The 17,490-nt window shown below is 34.9% G+C and overlaps 1 long non-coding RNA gene across 1 annotated transcript; it reads right to left on the bottom strand.

Moving 5' to 3' along the window:
- Positions 1 to 10,184: 10,184 nt before the first annotated feature.
- On the bottom strand, positions 10,185 to 17,477 carry LOC140141414 (uncharacterized). The gene is made up of 4 exons (XR_011857408.1): positions 17,234 to 17,477; positions 13,871 to 14,036; positions 13,298 to 13,404; positions 10,185 to 10,892 (listed from the first exon to the last, which is right to left on the bottom strand). It is a non-coding gene; the product is annotated as an uncharacterized lncRNA (long non-coding RNA).
- Between the last annotated feature and the right edge of the window lie 13 nt (positions 17,478 to 17,490).

Raw genomic sequence — 17,490 nt, 5'->3', positions numbered from 1 at the left:
AGAAATATGGCAATAACACACGGTTGTGCATAGAGGGCCAACCTGCCCCGGTTGGTGGGCCAACCTGCCCCGGCCTGGTTAATTTTCTTTTCGCTCTCTCCTACAACTACTATAACTTTTGTATAAGTCACAGAGCCATATAAATTTGTTAGCATTTACCTAGAGTAAACAGCTCTCAAGTATCAAATTGAGAGCCTCCTAACCCACAAACTGAGCTCTCCAGATAAGTGGGGAAAAAGGGGCCCAACCTGCCCCGGTCTCCCTTACTAGGTGCATAATGATCATGTGCAAAAGGAATCTTGCAAATTTATCTTATAAATTTATAATTTATATCTAGAGAAACGGGCCGAAATGTTCGATTTTGAATTTCATTCTGTCGACAACGAAAGTATCACACACAATCCTATGGACCATTGAAATATATGTTATAGCCCATAATTCGCCAACTGAATGTCCGATTTGCATGAAAATTTGGGTTTAGGTTTCTTTCATGAATGTAAAAACACATGAGCAGGAAGAAATTTGGATAGAAATACTCCTTTAACATTATATCAGCGTTCAATGAAAATATTTAACACAACATCTATTAAAATGCTGTTTTAAATATCATTTTAATGAAAAAATCATGTTTTTGCAGCCATTTTGGCGGCCATTTTGAATGTTTACATGCCCATGAGATCATATTAATTGATGCTGATGTCATATTGTTACCCCTTTACCAGAGAGATACTTTGAATACAAAAGAACACAATGTTTGGCACCATTTCATTGTAAATCTGGTACTTCATAATACTCCTGTAACACATTTTAATGAAAAAAGACGATTTTGGCGGCCATTTTGGCAGCCATTTTGATTTTTAAACATATCCAGGAGATGATAGAAATGACATAGACAACTGACCATAATATCAGCAACCCATGGTTATTTTTAACATCAAATAAGTTAAAATATTGAATTCTAAATACATTTTAATGAAAACCCCATCTTTTGGCAACCATTTGGCGGCCATTTTGAATGTAAACATGTTATACTGACCTTCAATCATAAAAATAATGTCAGAAATTGATTCCTTGTATGCAAAAACCTATAGAATGATGTATTACACATGAATATTGAGTGAAAACTAAAATTTAAAATTTTCAAAATACGCCGGCGGCCATCTTGGATTTCTCGAATTCGCAGCCGCTTTCGCAAAAGCACCTCTGTGATTCGTTAACCTCAAAGGTCCAATAACCCAAATCAAGTGTCAAAATCTCTGCCCTATCCGGTGTAGGCCGGGTTCTAGCTAGGGCCAGGACAATCGCTATACGTATACATGTAAGTATAAGTATAGGCCTATAAAGGTTGTTTTTAAGAAATTTCCATTTAATTTTATTTTAAGAAGATTGGTATAGAAATAGTGGCGTACCCAAAGAGGGGAGGGTGTTGGGGAGGGGCAGATTCACCTCTGTGAGAAGTCTTGGGAGGGGGGAGGGAGGAAGAGGGGAGGAGGGGATATAGAGAGTGAGAGAGGGCTGGAGGAGAGAGAAATAAAAAGATATAATAAAGACAAGTAGATAAATAGAAATATAAGGAAAATGATGGGAATGAGAGAGGGAGGTGAGAGGGACAATGAGAGCGAGGGAGTGATAAAATGTAGGCCTAGGAAAGAATAAGTACAGAGAAGAGAAAAGAAAGGAATGATGAATACATTTAATAATAATTATTAGGCCTATTATAATAACTAAACACATAACAGCACTGGGCAGCCATTCGACTATGTCAATGCCTTTATTCGTTACGTAATTAAAACGCCCAGTCAGATGTATTTCACACCTACCAAACACAACTCACCCAATTTCGCAAACTGGACGTTGAATGTACACTCTCATGAATATTGATTGGCAACATTTTCCAATATGTCAGCGCTCTAATCGGAAACAATAGAACAATAGACCCTGCAGAGCGTTGCTTTACACCACCACGTAGGGTAAGCCATGAATAATTTAGTGTTGTAAAGTCAAATAAGCTTCATTCTTTCCAGTCTTGAACAAAATAGTAGGCGGAGGCGGGAATCGATCTCGGTACCTCTCGGTTGAAAGGCACAGCGTACGACCATTAAGCCAAGTAACTATCTGATGTAAGACGTGTGATTTTAATCCTTGATATTGCTCAATGGAATAAATCGTGAAATTAAATCAGTAATAAAAGAAGCAGAGTTTCATCATGGAAGAAAGAGATCTTTCTTCCATGGTTTCATTTAGGGCTCAAATTGGAGAAAGCTCTACTAGAGAAAAGGGAAAATATTTGTCTTTGCTCTAAAGAAAATATTTAAGTTAGAAAATAATCAAATAAATTTAAATAAATATTTTGAAACAGAGTGTTTCGCCTCTATTGGAAAAAAATATATTACAATAACTTGTCTATACTATAATTTATAATGTATTTATTAATTAATTAATTAATTTATCTATTTATTTATTTATTTAATTATTTATTTATTAATTATTTAACTAATTAATTTATTTATTTATTTATCATTATTTATTTATTTATTTATTTATTTTATTTTATTTTATTTTTTTTATTTATTTTTTTATTTATTTATTTATTTATTTATTTATTTATTTATTTATTTATTTATTTATTCATTTATTATTTAATCACTAACATTTATACTCACTTCATCACTCACTCACTTAAAATTAATCTCATTCTGATGACAAAATTAATTATATCATGAACAATATTATTTAAATTATTTAAATTTTGTAAATTTGACCAAATGTTTTTATAAATGTCCCAGATAGATCAATTTGATTGTAGGTGCATGCAGTAGAAAATAGTCTAAAGTCAATATATGCAAAGTTTTAAGGCCTATTATGGTGGGTATACTTTTGGAGCTACATTTTATCTCAGGTCGAAATATGGTGAAAAAATGAAATGTGTAAAAAACGCGTTTGAAAATTTAAAAAAAAACGTTGTTTTTATATCTTTTTATCCGATTTGCATAACTTTTAAAATTTTGTTTGATGTATTATCAAAAGTGCATTATGTTAATGTGTCTAATAATGAAAAACACATTGATATAATGATGATTTTTGGATTTCTCTTGTCTCTTGACACCTGTCTCACTTTAACTTCAAAATGGCAATTTATTGCTCGCATTTATTTTATTTTTATTTCAACCAATCAACTCCCTCCTCTCAATCACTCTTGCATTCATTCATTTACCTGTTATACCTTCACACTATATTCCACCAATCAATCATCAATCAATCAATCAATCAATTCATCATTCAATCAATCCAAACATCAACATATCAATCAGTCAATCTGTCAGTCATTTAGTCTCACGTCATCACAAGTCATAAAATTAAAATTGATCGACAACTTGAACGGTCGATCAGTTCATTGTTTCATTGTTTCATTGTTTGTTGGTTTGATAAGTCTATTGATCGAAATTGAATATTATATAATTATTAATATTGTTATTGTTTGATTGAATGAGAACTTGAAGAATTGATTTATTGATTAATTCGTTGAGCCGTTGCAAGTGAGTACGTGAAATGTTTAAGAGCTGAGTTACTTCAATAGGCCTAAATTAAATAAATAAATAAACAAGCAAATAAATAAATAAATAAATAAATAAATAAATAAATAAATAAATAAATAAATAAATAAATAAATAAATAAGTAAATCAATCAATAAATAAAAATTAATTAAGTAATTAATTCATACATTCATTCATTAATTAACTAATTAATTATTAGATAAATAAATAAAAGTTGTGCAAGAACAATCAATGCAATAGATGTCCCATTTCGTTTAGGGCTGATTCTATCTGTATATTTGTTTTGTTTTCATAAAATTGTTGTAGGCCTATTTCTCTTTTGAAATCATTAGGGGCTGTGCGCTAATATGAGCCCTGGGGAGGGTAAAATTGGGGGGGGGCAAGAATTGTTTGGCGAGCCGCAAGGGGGGGGGACAAGCAATTTTTGGCCAGCCGAGAGAGGGGGGGCGATTTTTGGCACACATCCATAGGGTACGTTTTAAATAAAACGCTCTAAAAAGGCTTCGGAAAACAGTACGGTACGGAAACGTTTTAATATGCAAATATTCCTGCTCGCTCCGCTCGCAACATAATAAGCCATACCGCATGATACCCACAAATTGGGATCCCAAAAAGTTGGCATGTGCAGGGGGGGGGGGGCTAAGAATTTTTGGCGGACCGAGAGGGGGGTGCAAGCGATTTTTGCAGGGGGGAGCGATTTTTGGCGGGCCGTTCGGAAATTTTACCCCCGGGGGGCTCATTATGGGTCCCCGGGGATAAAATTTCCAAACGGCGTGTCCAAAAAATGCCCCCCCCCCACCGGCCTGCCAAAAATCGCTTATCTGCAAATAAAATTGTGACACCCCACCCTCGTTGCACATCCAAATTATTGGGATCCGATCCCGCAAACCTTAAATTAATAGGCCCTCCAATAGGCTTACAGTAAGAAACATTTTTTTTGGAACAAAACCGATTTTTTTACTCATTATTGACCATAGGCCTATTAAACAGGCGAAGAATTTGGTTTTGTTCAAAAGACAATTTGCATATTTAAGCGTTTCCGGACGCGTACTGTTATCCTAAGCCTTTTAGAGCGTTTTATTTAATAGGCGTAGGCCTACCATGAACATGATGTGTAAAAAAAGCCCCCTTCTCCTCCCCCTCCCCCGGCTCAGAATTATTACACAGCCCTTGATAATCTACGGGGATAATCTCCAAAATCATTCAATCATTCTTTTGATAGACTTAAACTCTTCTAGTAGGCCATAGATTTTAAATACTATGAGTAGGCCTACACGTAATTCAGCAAGTGACATATCAGTGCAATGTAGGGGCCTACAAGTGCTATAAACGCCGTGCATCAGTGTGTCACTTCATTAATATTACTAACCGGCTCACACGCTGTAGTGTATAAATCCAAATTCAAAACACTCGGGGGATTATATAATCAGTGGCCTCAGCTCAATTGAGGGCGTTTCAATTTATTACGTGATTTGGGAAATGCACAAGATCAAATAGAACGGCGAGTAATGATTATTTACTTGTTTTTAAAAACAAACTGCTTAGGGCGGTAATACAACGTGTACGTCCGATAACTATAGATTGAATGATATTTATCATCACACGAGGAAACCAAAACAAACGAGGTCAGTGGAGGTCAGTGGTCTCAGCTCTTAAAGCGGGCGCACTTTCAAGCTTGGTACTCGCATTGAACATACAAAGTTCGCAAAACTGAATGGCGGCTTTATTTGTCAACCGTAATTAACATGATCAAGGGGACGAACATAAATATTCATAACCGATCGATAACTGGACTCATTTTCTACCAAGCAAACCAGCGGGATTTGTTGCGTGCTTTTAAGCATTCACGGTTATTCTATTAAAATAGAATAACCGTGAATTTAGTGTCACCCCCGTGGCACTACTTCATTAATACACAAGTCTACCGTCGATGTAATTAGCAATGTGCACTTCTTCAATTCACCGTAACAGATCTGCAGTAATGACCAAGGCACTGTTTTTGTAGCAGATGTTTGTTGCAGACAATTAAATGTGACCTGTTCTCCGCATGAAATGAGAGTTAAGTCGCAAGTTGGTGGTTTCGGGACATTCCAATTGTTGAGTTACTGTTCATTGTTGAAAGTCAGTGTATGTCCTTCGTGAATGGAACATCCCACTCACAAAGGACATACCACTGCCAATACAGGTGTCTTCAAACAAAGAACATCAGCTCATCAGTTGGAATGTCTCGAAACTCCTGACTTAACGCTCATTTTGTGGAACAGGTTAAGTCATATTGACTCATCTGCAATGACAATTAAAAGGGCATTTCGTGATCCACAGCCTCATCCCCCCACTTTTCTCAATAAAAGTTGAGATATTTATACCACTGGAAACCTCTGGCTACATAATGTTTATGTACCAAAAATTTCTTGCAGATTAATTCATTTAGCAAAAATATTGTCAAATTTGAATTTCGTTCTGGTAGCCCTATACCATGCACGATATTACAACAGTGGCCTATGGAGCAGTGATAATAATCATCATAACTCCGGCGCAAACGCAAAATCGGATTCAACTCAAATTTTGGGAAGTTTTGTCGTGGATGTCTGCTGAAAACTATCATAAAAAGAGGATACTAGGATCACGAAACCCTTCTTTAAGAACAGTACTCTTTTATTAATTTTTTTATGATGGATAATTTTTTCTCTTGTTTATAGCTAAAACGTGAAAAAAAATGCTGTTTAAATATAGATATATTAAATTATTTGTAAAAAGATACACACAACGTCTTTCAAAGTGGTATAGTTGCAAATAAAATCGGCAAAAAAGAATTTTATATATTGAAGAAAGTACTACATGTATATAATTACTATTTCTCGCACTGGCTACTTTTATTTTGAGTGTTGTACCGTAAATATTAAGGGGTGGTGCAATAATCACCCGGGGTGGTTAATTATAATGGGGCAACGATTTTTTGCACGGTCAAAGTGGGGGAGGGGGTGATTTTTTGGCAGACCATATATGAGAATTGACCACCCCGGGGTACAATGATCATGATGATTATTGCACAGCCCTACCCAGCTAACCAAAAAACGTTTTCTGAACGTTGTGAGAACGTACCGTTGACGTTTTCTAGACGTTCTGATAAAACGTTTTTAAAACGTAATTTTGTGGAGGGTTTTTGACGTTTTAAAAACGTTATTAAAAGACGTTCTAAAACGTTTTCGCAACGTAAAAGACGTTTTTAAGACCTATCTTTCCGTTACCCAAGACGTATCCAGGACCTACAGAAAACGTATTGGACGTTCTAGCACGCAACTAACGTACTAAGAACGTTGCAGAAACGTCCAAAACGTCCTGAAAACGTTATAGCAACGTAAAAAACGTATTGGAGGATGCATTACTCACCACCAGAAAACGTATGTTACGTTTCTACTACGTTTTTAGAACGTTTTCTTGACGTTTTAGTGACGTTTAGAAAACGTGCTATGTTTTATTAGTTTAAGACAATGAAAATAAAGCGAAAATGTAATTTAATAAAAGTCCAAAACAAATATCAAATATTATTAAATTAGGCCAATACAAAATTCATGAAACAAGTTAGTTTGGCAAATTAGTGATACTTACGACTTACACGACACATAATAAATCACACCAGACAATTAATGTTGATTTGATGTGTGATTCATTAAACTTTATTCCTGTGTATGAATACTATTCTTCATTCATTTTCGTTGAAAATACTGCTGAAACATAAATTAATTTTATACAAACATGCTATGCAAAATCACCCCATGGAACATGTGGAACTTGTGTTACCATGTATCGAGTCAACTATTGTCATGACCATTGATGACTGTTTATACACTCTATTACTCGATTTATAATAATTATTGTTTAATACATATGCATGGATGGAATACTCATGAAACCCGATTATTGTACATTTATAGGATAAAAAGTTTTAAAACATGATTTATATACATGAAAACTCTCAAATATAAGTTACTATTTATAATTGAAGACAGAATAATATTCAAAAGACTAGTTTGCGTATAATGTCCTGTCAACCAGACCAAAAATGCCGTTCTGCGCAGGTCAGCAACCAATCACACCGCGCCTTTGCCCTGACGTCAGACGCAAACTAATGTTTTCAATTCGGTCTTCAGTTAAATTCGACAAACTTAATTGATTACTCTCACGTACAAAGCGCAGTTAACACTCTAAGAAATAAAGGTTCTAAAAAGATTCTAAAGTTGTCCTCACAGGAGAACCCTTAGAGGTTTTCTAAAGAACCAAATATGGTTCCAAGACCATCGAAAATGACCCCAAACTAAAGAACCTTTTAGAGGTTCAAGATCTAAGAGGGCGGGTTCTCCTGAGAGGACAATTATTTCTTAGAGAGTTGATGATGACTAGACTTGAAAGTGCTCGTAACTTTTGCCAACACTTTGCTAAAATTAAGTCATAATTATTGTTCATGGTTTACTTTAATTTTGTAGAATTTTGCCATAGGCCTACTATGTTCGTAATGTCTAGCCCTCTCAAATTTAATTAGCATTTATGCAAAGTAACGTGGTCCGGTTTGACACTTTGACAAGAACGTATTTGCGCGATGTTGACAAGTCGCAACTCACAACGAATATATGGCGACGGAATTAACAACACGTTATACATTTTGATTGACCAAGTTTTAAGGCAGAATTCTGTAAAATAAAAGTACCATGAACATTTATGCATTTATTTTAGGCATAATATTGACAAATGTACAGTTCATGAGCCTTTTCACGGCTCATTACCTAAATTGATTAAATGTAGGCCTATAAAGATGATAAGTCTGCATTTCCCTTATGGAACTAGCCCCGTTCTCAAACCGCGACGCCTCTCGAACAGCGAGCGGAGCGAGCAGCGAGCGCAGTGGACAATCATCATACAGGTATCAGAGTACAGAGTGCTAGGAACTACCGGTACCCAAAGCATTAACGAGCAAATTAGTCCTATAAACGAAACTACTTTCGTTTTCGGCCATCATCTCCTCCCTGCCAGAAACGTAAATCCACAAATGTTGAAAATTATCTTCTTAAAAGAAATATTTTTACAAACGTCATTGAGATTTGAAACCCACTCCCAAAAACCTCGATCTTTTTTGGTTGTTCCTTTAAGGGATGGGGTATGAACGTTTGGACAAAATTTATTGTGGGACATGAGAGCACATCAGACATATCGAATGGCATTCTGAATACGAAGAATGTCCTTCTGTTCTCAAATAATTTTGATTTTTTTTAAATTCGCAATGTAATACACATTTTATGTGAAATGATTAAAATTGATATTTTTTGAAAACTTTATAAATTTGATGTTTTATACTTAAAGTGTATTTATTTAGGATAAAGCCGACGATCAATTTAGAAAATTTTGACCTTTCGTATCATGGATTTTTTCTCCCAAACACCCAAAAAAATAGGTCTTTTGGGGAAAAATTCCATATCTTCAATATGGAAAGTCAAAATATTCAATTGATCGTCGGGTTTTCCTCCCAGCTACATACACTTTAAGAATATATCATTAGATTTATAACATTTACTTCGAGGACTGTTAATATCAAAATGTGAACAATATCAAATTTTAATAATTTGTCATAAAATTTGTATTATACCGTTAATTTAAAAAAGAAAATTATTTGATATCAGAAAGACATTCTTCGTATTCAGAATGCAATTCGATATGTCTGATGTGCTCTCATGTCCCACAAAAAATACTGTCGAAACGCTCAAAACGCTCATTCCAGATCCCTTAATGTCATTAAACACGTCAAATAATTTGAATACGCATAGTCTAGTCTCAAAGATAAAATAAAACTCCTCAAATTGAATTATTACCTCTTTACTAGTGTCCCCAAATACAACGTAAAAACCACTAATTTACATTGTTTACACAACATACAGATAATATCATCACTTCCGTTGCTGATGGGCAGAGCGATTAACTGTAAACCGTTGACAAGAGCGTACTTGCGCGATTGACAAGGCGCAACTTGCGAGTATGGCGACAGAAATAACAACACGTACGGCGTGTAAAGCACACATAGTAGGCCTACGCTTCGGATCGGAGGCGCATTGTGAACATCGCGGAAGTATGCTCTCGTTTTACAGCAAATTAAAATCACGGTATAGTTACTATAATCGATAAGTCGCTATAATCTGAGGCAGAATTTAAAAGTCCGAGTACATTTTCGGTCTGGTTGGCAGGATGTCAGACGCAAATTAGTCTTTTTAATTCGGGCTCAGATTATAGCATGCCCTCGAGCGTCAAGTCGCAAGCCATACATGACCTTTAATGCAACTTTGACCAAAGGGCCGTTCATATTACGCCGCAATTGCGGTGCGGTGCGGTGCCGCACTGCAGAATACTTCAATAAATGAAGTTCAATACATTTTAACTTGGAAATGCGACGAGTAGCGTTGAGTTGAGGCAAAAAGTAATCGATTTATCGGTACCGCATCGCACTGCATTGCGGCGTAGTTTGAACGGACCTCGACGCTGCAACAATAAGGCTTTTTAGTATGACGGGCACAATGGAGATGGTGTACTTTTATTTGGGTAATCTTGTGTATGCTTTCTTTCAGCATACAAAAGATTACCCAAATAAAAGTACTCCCTCTTTTGTGCCCGCCATACTTCAAAAAGGCTTAATATAAATCAGCGATTGTGGAAACGCACTTAGCGAATACTAGGTGATTATACACTGGTGAAGTGACGTAGTTAGTCGGATTAACTACCATAGCAATAGATGAATAAAATTTTGACTGTATCCCCGTATGCCTACAACGTCCATGCGGTACCGATGCATTGAACCATATATTATGTCAAAGAAATGCTAATCACTTGCACCTGTAAGATTAGCCTGTTTGAAAAGAGCGGTATTGTATTCAATCTATTATATGATTGAAGACAGGTGATGAGTGCAACCTGCTGTAGTGCAGAGCGATCTATTCAAAAATTGTATTCATCTAGTATGGTAGTTAATCCGATTAGGACGTCACTTCGCCAGAAACAAAAACATCTTAACATGCTTATGAGAAATGTTTTAAAATAAAAGTCTGATATATAATCACAGCTATTTTAAACTTAAACCTTATATTTATCGAATATATATACTTCAATAGACAGTGAGCACCTTGTCCGACAATGTTGTAAAACTAGCATGTTTACCAGTACAGTGCCTGTGGTCTTCAGTTTCAATGTGTCCCCTAGTCTTGTTCTTCCTCTTCCTGTTGGGAGCCACGTTCATTTTCGCCGCGCTCATCATCCTCCAATTCCCCTACAGGTACCGCTGCATCCACATTCCCAGCTTTCTATAGATAATAAAATGGAAAACAATCTATTTATAAGCATGATCATCATTTTGGGAAACATCATTTTTAAATTGAACTGAAACCCGATTCCCTTAAATCTATCAGCTCACTAAAATAGCAGCCATGACAAAATATATATAAATAGGCATAAGAAATTCTATGAATAAAAAAATACTATCAGGTTATGGTCACCCTTAGATATCCAGACAACTTATTTATATTATCAGTATCATTAATTCTGAGTAATTTTCAAGGTCTGTATAAACCATAACGAAATCATAATGCGCGCGTGGGGGTGTGTGGGAGGGGGCATGGTGCCCCTACTGAACCTAAGAGAAGTGAAAATAAACAAAATGCTCCATAGAGAAAGAAACATCACGTAGGTGTGTGAAATGTAAGGACAAAAAAGTATGTCTCAGATACATTTGGTAAAATAGCTTTGTGCTATGCTTTATTATTTTTAAACATTATTTTTAAAAGAAAATGAGCTAAAAGCGATATGCGATATTTTTTTCATTTTACATTCAACGAACAATATTTATGCACTTTTGATATTCAGATACAGAAACATAGTAATACACTGCAAAAACAGTGTCTAGAGATTGAACACTTTTTTTTGTCCTCAATTTGTAAATACGTTTAAAACCTAAACACCAATGTCAAATTTCAAAACATCATATGTTTAATATCTAAACACATTAAGACATATTAATTCCTAAACATGTTTAGCATTTAAACGTGTTTACAAATAGAGGACAAGGTGGTGTCTAGAATGAGTGCTTATATTATAATCCCTAGACATTGTTTTAGGCCTACATGAATTAAATAAATGAATTTGGCATTCATGATGCAGTCATGGTCCATGGCAAAGGCGATTCGACCTTTGTGGCATTAAACCCAGTTAACAGGAAATTAATCCAGTAAATCGATTCAGTAAAGTAAATAAGCTCATGCATTCGATCACTAACGGCAACAACCTTCGGTCGATTACACCAGCTGCAGCGTGTGTAAACTCTAATTTGCATAGAGGCTGTACGTGAAATTATTGATTGGCTCCAAACAAAGGATTTGAACCGGTGCACGTAATCATGGCGCAGTGCAGTCCATTCAATCAAATGTTGTCATCAACCTATTTGATCGCAGTGCATTGTTATGTGTGTGAGACGAACTATCGCGGTTGATTGCAATCAAACAAACGATGTCTTATGTATTACTTTGTTCCGTGATGAAAATCGTGATGTTTTATTCAATCACTCTTGACAAAATGTATTTCTTTTGTAGGCCTATTACTTTGTTTTGTGATGAAAATCGTGATGTTTTATTTCATCACGCTTTAAAACAAACGATTTCTCATGTATTACTTTGTTTCGTGATGACAATTTTGATGTTTTATTTCATCACTCACGAAAAATTGATTTCTTATGTATTACTTTGTTTCGGGATGAAAATCGTGATGTTTTATTTCATCATCACGCTCTAAAACAAACGATTTCTTATGCATTATATTTGTTTTGCGATGAAAATCGTGATGTTTTATTTCATCACGCTCTAAACAATAATTATAGTTACATGCATTTCAAGAAAAAAATCTTATTAAAACGGTAGGCCCTATGTTGTTTAGAAAAAATGTAGAAAGTGATGATGATGATGATGTCGATGATGATGATGATGATGAGGATGATGATGATGATGATGATGATGATGATGATGATGATGATGATGATGATGTGATGATGATGATGATGATGATGATGATGATGTCTCCAAAAGTGTCCCGGTTTGTTTTTCTTGCCCTAAATCGTGCGTATCTATTAATAAGGCACTTCAATAATCAATAATCAGTCCCGTGACGGCCTCTACTAACTAGCTACTAACTTGGGTTTATGGGCGCTGATATTTCATGTTCACTTTCACTTATTTATCAGAAAAGTGCGACCATTTGTCAATCACCTACAGTACCCAATTTCGGCATACTATATCAGAAACTCATCATGATGATTGCCAGAGAATAGTTAAAATGTAGCTTGTACCGTTTTTTGTGGCATCCTTCAGAAGTGAGCGGTCCGATACCAATATTTTCGGTCAAATCTCCATTCAATTAACACGGGGAGTTGGCTAGCTATGCCTTGCCCTCACTCATATTTTACAAAAGTGCGACTATTTCTGAACATCTAACCTAGCTGTAATTTTAGGTCATGTTAGAGAAATATATTTGCTAGAAGTTTGGAGAATAGCTAACATATTGGCTGGTTATTTTTCACACAGTGATGTTAACTAGGCAAGTGCCCATTCTTCCAACGTAGATCATTTGTAAAGGTCACGCGTCAATGGTGAGAGCCCTGTGTATTGTGCATAGGAAAACGGACAGTAACTGCAGTATGTTCAGCAATGATATTTGAACTTACTTTATACTTTTTTCCACCTGGAAGATTTGGTGTTCTTTTCAGATAATCTCCAAGTCCCTTCTCTATCTCAACCTCCTTAGCTTGAGGATGATTCTTCATGCAAGCTTCTATAGAAAGGTGGAAATGATATGAGTTCAGTATTAAATTAAACTCCTTTATCAAAATAAACGGTCTGTATCTCAATATTAGGATTTTCCAAAAGCCTACATGTCGACGTGTTACCATACGTGCGGTCTGTGGTCTTAGGGGAATTTTTTATTTGATAAGTTTATGAATAAAGTATACACATATAATCTAAAATAACAACAACAAAAACCAAGTTGGAAACGTATGTCCGATTTAGGGTCAGATTTAAATATCCATATTTTAATTTTATAGTCACAGAATATGAGTATATTACACCCACTATGATTGGTTCAGACAGCATGACAAATTATATGCATTCTGTTTAGGTTTAGCCGATCTTAGCTCTATGGAAGCTTATGGATCTGTTTTCTCACCCAAAAGGAAAGGCCTGCGTGATTTGACATATTATGTTAATCATAGATTGTATCTTGGGCCTATGAAACTTACTGACGATAACTTTGTAGAAACTTGAAAGGGCTATCTTTAATGCTCAGCTTGCCTTTTCTCCCTATACACTGTAGGAGGACCACAAATTGTTCGTTCCCAGCTTCCTCATCATCCTCCTGATGGTTTCGTTGAGATCATGTCCTCCAACAAGACTAAGGTGTCGTATCTGGAATAAAGACATATGAATCAAAGCTAAATATTTTTAATGCATTATCGCATGGAATTTGGAAGTCAATATCGTTTATGATGTTGTTGTTGTTGATGGTTCAGTATCTTGTGATACTTTGACCCACAACTGAATAAAGTTATTGTGATTTTCATCGCAAGTGCAAAATGTCAAACATAGGCCTATTTTGAATTATGGCCTATTTATAAATGATCATGATTATTAGTACTTCAATTGTGTAAATCAACCACAATTTCATATTGTGTACTTTTGAACACACGAAAATTGCATCTTAATTCATAATTTTGTTTTTAAAGCTAGTATAGGGTGGAGGCAAGGGAACATTTTGCACAGGTTATGATTGTTTGGTATAAAATGACAGTTCCTGAGAAATATTAAAATATTTAAAGAACCTCTCGTGTCTATTCGATATTCCTATATTAAAATACATGTATATAGAAATATTTTTGGCTGAGTGGAGTTTTAATATAAAACCACATGCGGCCCTCATGTGCATGTTTTGCAAAAAGCAAAACTTATAGTTAAGGGCTGGGGTATGAACGTTTGGACAGTATTTATTGTGGGACATTAGAGCACATCAGACATATCGAATTGCATTCTGAATACGAAGAATGTCCTTCTGATATCAAATAATTTTGATTTTTGAAATTCGCAATGTAATACATATTTTATGGCAAATCATTAAAATTGATATTTTGATATTTAACAGTACTTGAAGTAAACTTTACAAATCTGATGATTTATACTTAAAGTGTATGTAGGTGGGATGAAAAGCCGACGATCAATTGAAAATTTTGACCTTTCGTATTGAAGATATGGATTTTTTTCCCAAAACAAAGTCTTTTGGGAAAAAATCCATATCTTCAATATGAAAGGTCAAAATTTTCAATTGACCGTCGGCTTTTCCTCCTGCTACATACACTTTAAGAATATGTCATTAGATTTATATAATTTACTTCGAGGATTGTTATATATCAAAATTTGAATTTATATCAATTTTTATAATTTGTCATAAAATTTGTATTATATTGTGATTTTCAAAAATGAAAAAATTTGATATCAGAAAGACATGCTTCGTATTCAGAATGCAATTCGATAGGTCTGAGGTGCTCTCATGTCCTCTAAAAATACTGTCGAAACGCAATAAACGCTCATTTTAGATCCCTTAAGAGTGCACCAAAATATTGACATAGTTTTTTTGTATTTCAATCAGGTACAATAAAAAGCTATCTTGTCATGTTTCTTTACAAAGTTCTAATTGATAACTAACTAAACAGCAGATTGCGTAACTCTATCACTCTTTAAACAAATGATAAACTTCAATGTTGCAAAATATGGAATATGGATATTTTTCGACAATGTTCTTAGCACATCGAAAAATGTTTCAACAGAACGAAGGACAATATCTTAAACTTCTGAACCAGCAGTTGCCAGACCTTAAGGCCTATATGATTTTATGACATGTTACATGTACAAAATAAGTAATTGTCTTGCTTTTAAAACTTTATACGAAGGAGAACAACTAAGATTACAAGAGATGGTAATCTAATACTAATGGATATGCGTTTTCCCAGTCGCCACCCAAACAGGGTGGTGGGTTATGTATTTTTAAATTGTGATCTGTTTAATTGATAAAATGTCATGGTTTGTTTTGGTGTCATTTGAAAGCTAAAACACCACTAACATTAGCAACCCTGTAAATATGAACAATGTAGCTTTTCAACTACTGGAGATGTGTGGTTGATCGAAAGTTGTGAGGGAAGGATGGGGAAGAGGAGCACACAAAGTCTATGGGAACAGGGCGTTTCGCATGTGTAACTTGAATAAATTAATGACTACAGGGGCTACATGAACTTGATTTTGGTCTTAATTTACAGCTAAAAAATTCTACTTGTTGTTTTTAATCATTTTGAACTCTTATGCATGCATACCTAGGGCTAAAGAATCGTACTGGTCATCGATCTCTTTGATTTTTTTTAATTCAGTGCTTTCAGGCAACACAAACCTAATTAATTACACTAAAAATAAAAACAAATGTGTTCCACTTCCAAGCAATCAATATACATCATTATTCATTTGCAATCATTTCATAAATATTCCAACATCTGCAACATTCCATTGTTTAGGGCAAAAATTAGCGTACTTGAACTTCTCTGGGTAATATATGATTTATAGGTCATACCATCTGTTGTTTTTAACCATGGACTTGGAGTTTGTGACTAACCCAGAACATAGGTCAAGACTGAGGTGGTACAGGTGAAGTTCTGGGTGCACAAAATACACCTCTGGGTGCAATAACCGGCAACATGATAATCATTTCAATGGATTTCCAGTAAACCCTTCTGCCTGACTTTAAAGTAATTATTCAAATTATGAGGTTTTGGGCGCTAAATACTCCCTATTAATCACATATTGCTTACATATTGGGTAACCACGGCCACTCTTTTTTGCACTTGTAATTAATAATGTTACTTCTCACGTGTTCTGTTTTTATACTTGATGACTTCTCTTACTACTTTCAGGAATTTGCCTGTGTAAATATACATGATATAGATGAGAATAATAATATAGCCTACTTGTAATTAAATCAGGTACTAAGTTGTCCGACGATCTGATGATCGAGTGTCATGAGTGTCATGCTAATCTAATACTCATCTAACACATTATGTCAGATAGACTTATGAAATAGGTATAACAATTTGACAAACAAGACAAAACTCAAGTCAATAAACCACCTTGAATTTCAACCAAATAATTAATTGTAGGCACGGCCTTTCGATTCTGACAACATCGCCGAGCTTTTTCAATTTTGAGATTGCAATTTTATAAAGCTTTCAATCACGACGAATAGGCCAGCTATACGAATGCATCACGAACATACAAGTATTTTATTTAGTAGTACCAATACGGAATTAAACCATGAATATCATCAAACCTTACAACATACTTTTAAGTCAAGAATGGTAAATAATTAGAAAAACAATATCCTATTAAAAACATCTTAAGTCCTCAGCTTTTAAAGACTTTCCTCGAATTCAAATTACATCAACCGTCATTATATTGTGGATGCCATATGTTACTCATTGTACTTAAAACTTCACTGATTAAATTGACTAAAAACATACACGCTTTAACATGTTTAATGCAAATATAGTAATAATAAAATACAATCTTACCTTTGTTTGGTAGAACTGAAAGAAACAGATGCAAATAGTTCCTTTTGATGAGCAACTTGATGTATATTCCTTAGAACAGCATGCCAGCATAAACGATCGTGTGAAACGTATAATTTTTCACATTCCAGGTTTGAATTTTGGGTTGCCAGACGATTCACAAAACCATAAAACTTTTATATAGGTCACACTTAAAGATGTCAAGCAAGTCAAACACCCGGGTCATACATCACAATCTCTAAGACACAGTTCCTCACTAA

This window comes from Amphiura filiformis, chromosome 19 (genome assembly GCF_039555335.1).
Source record: "Amphiura filiformis chromosome 19, Afil_fr2py, whole genome shotgun sequence".
Classification (NCBI taxonomy): Eukaryota; Metazoa; Echinodermata; class Ophiuroidea; order Amphilepidida; family Amphiuridae; genus Amphiura; species Amphiura filiformis.
This window is presented reverse-complemented; position numbering and strand designations above follow the sequence as displayed.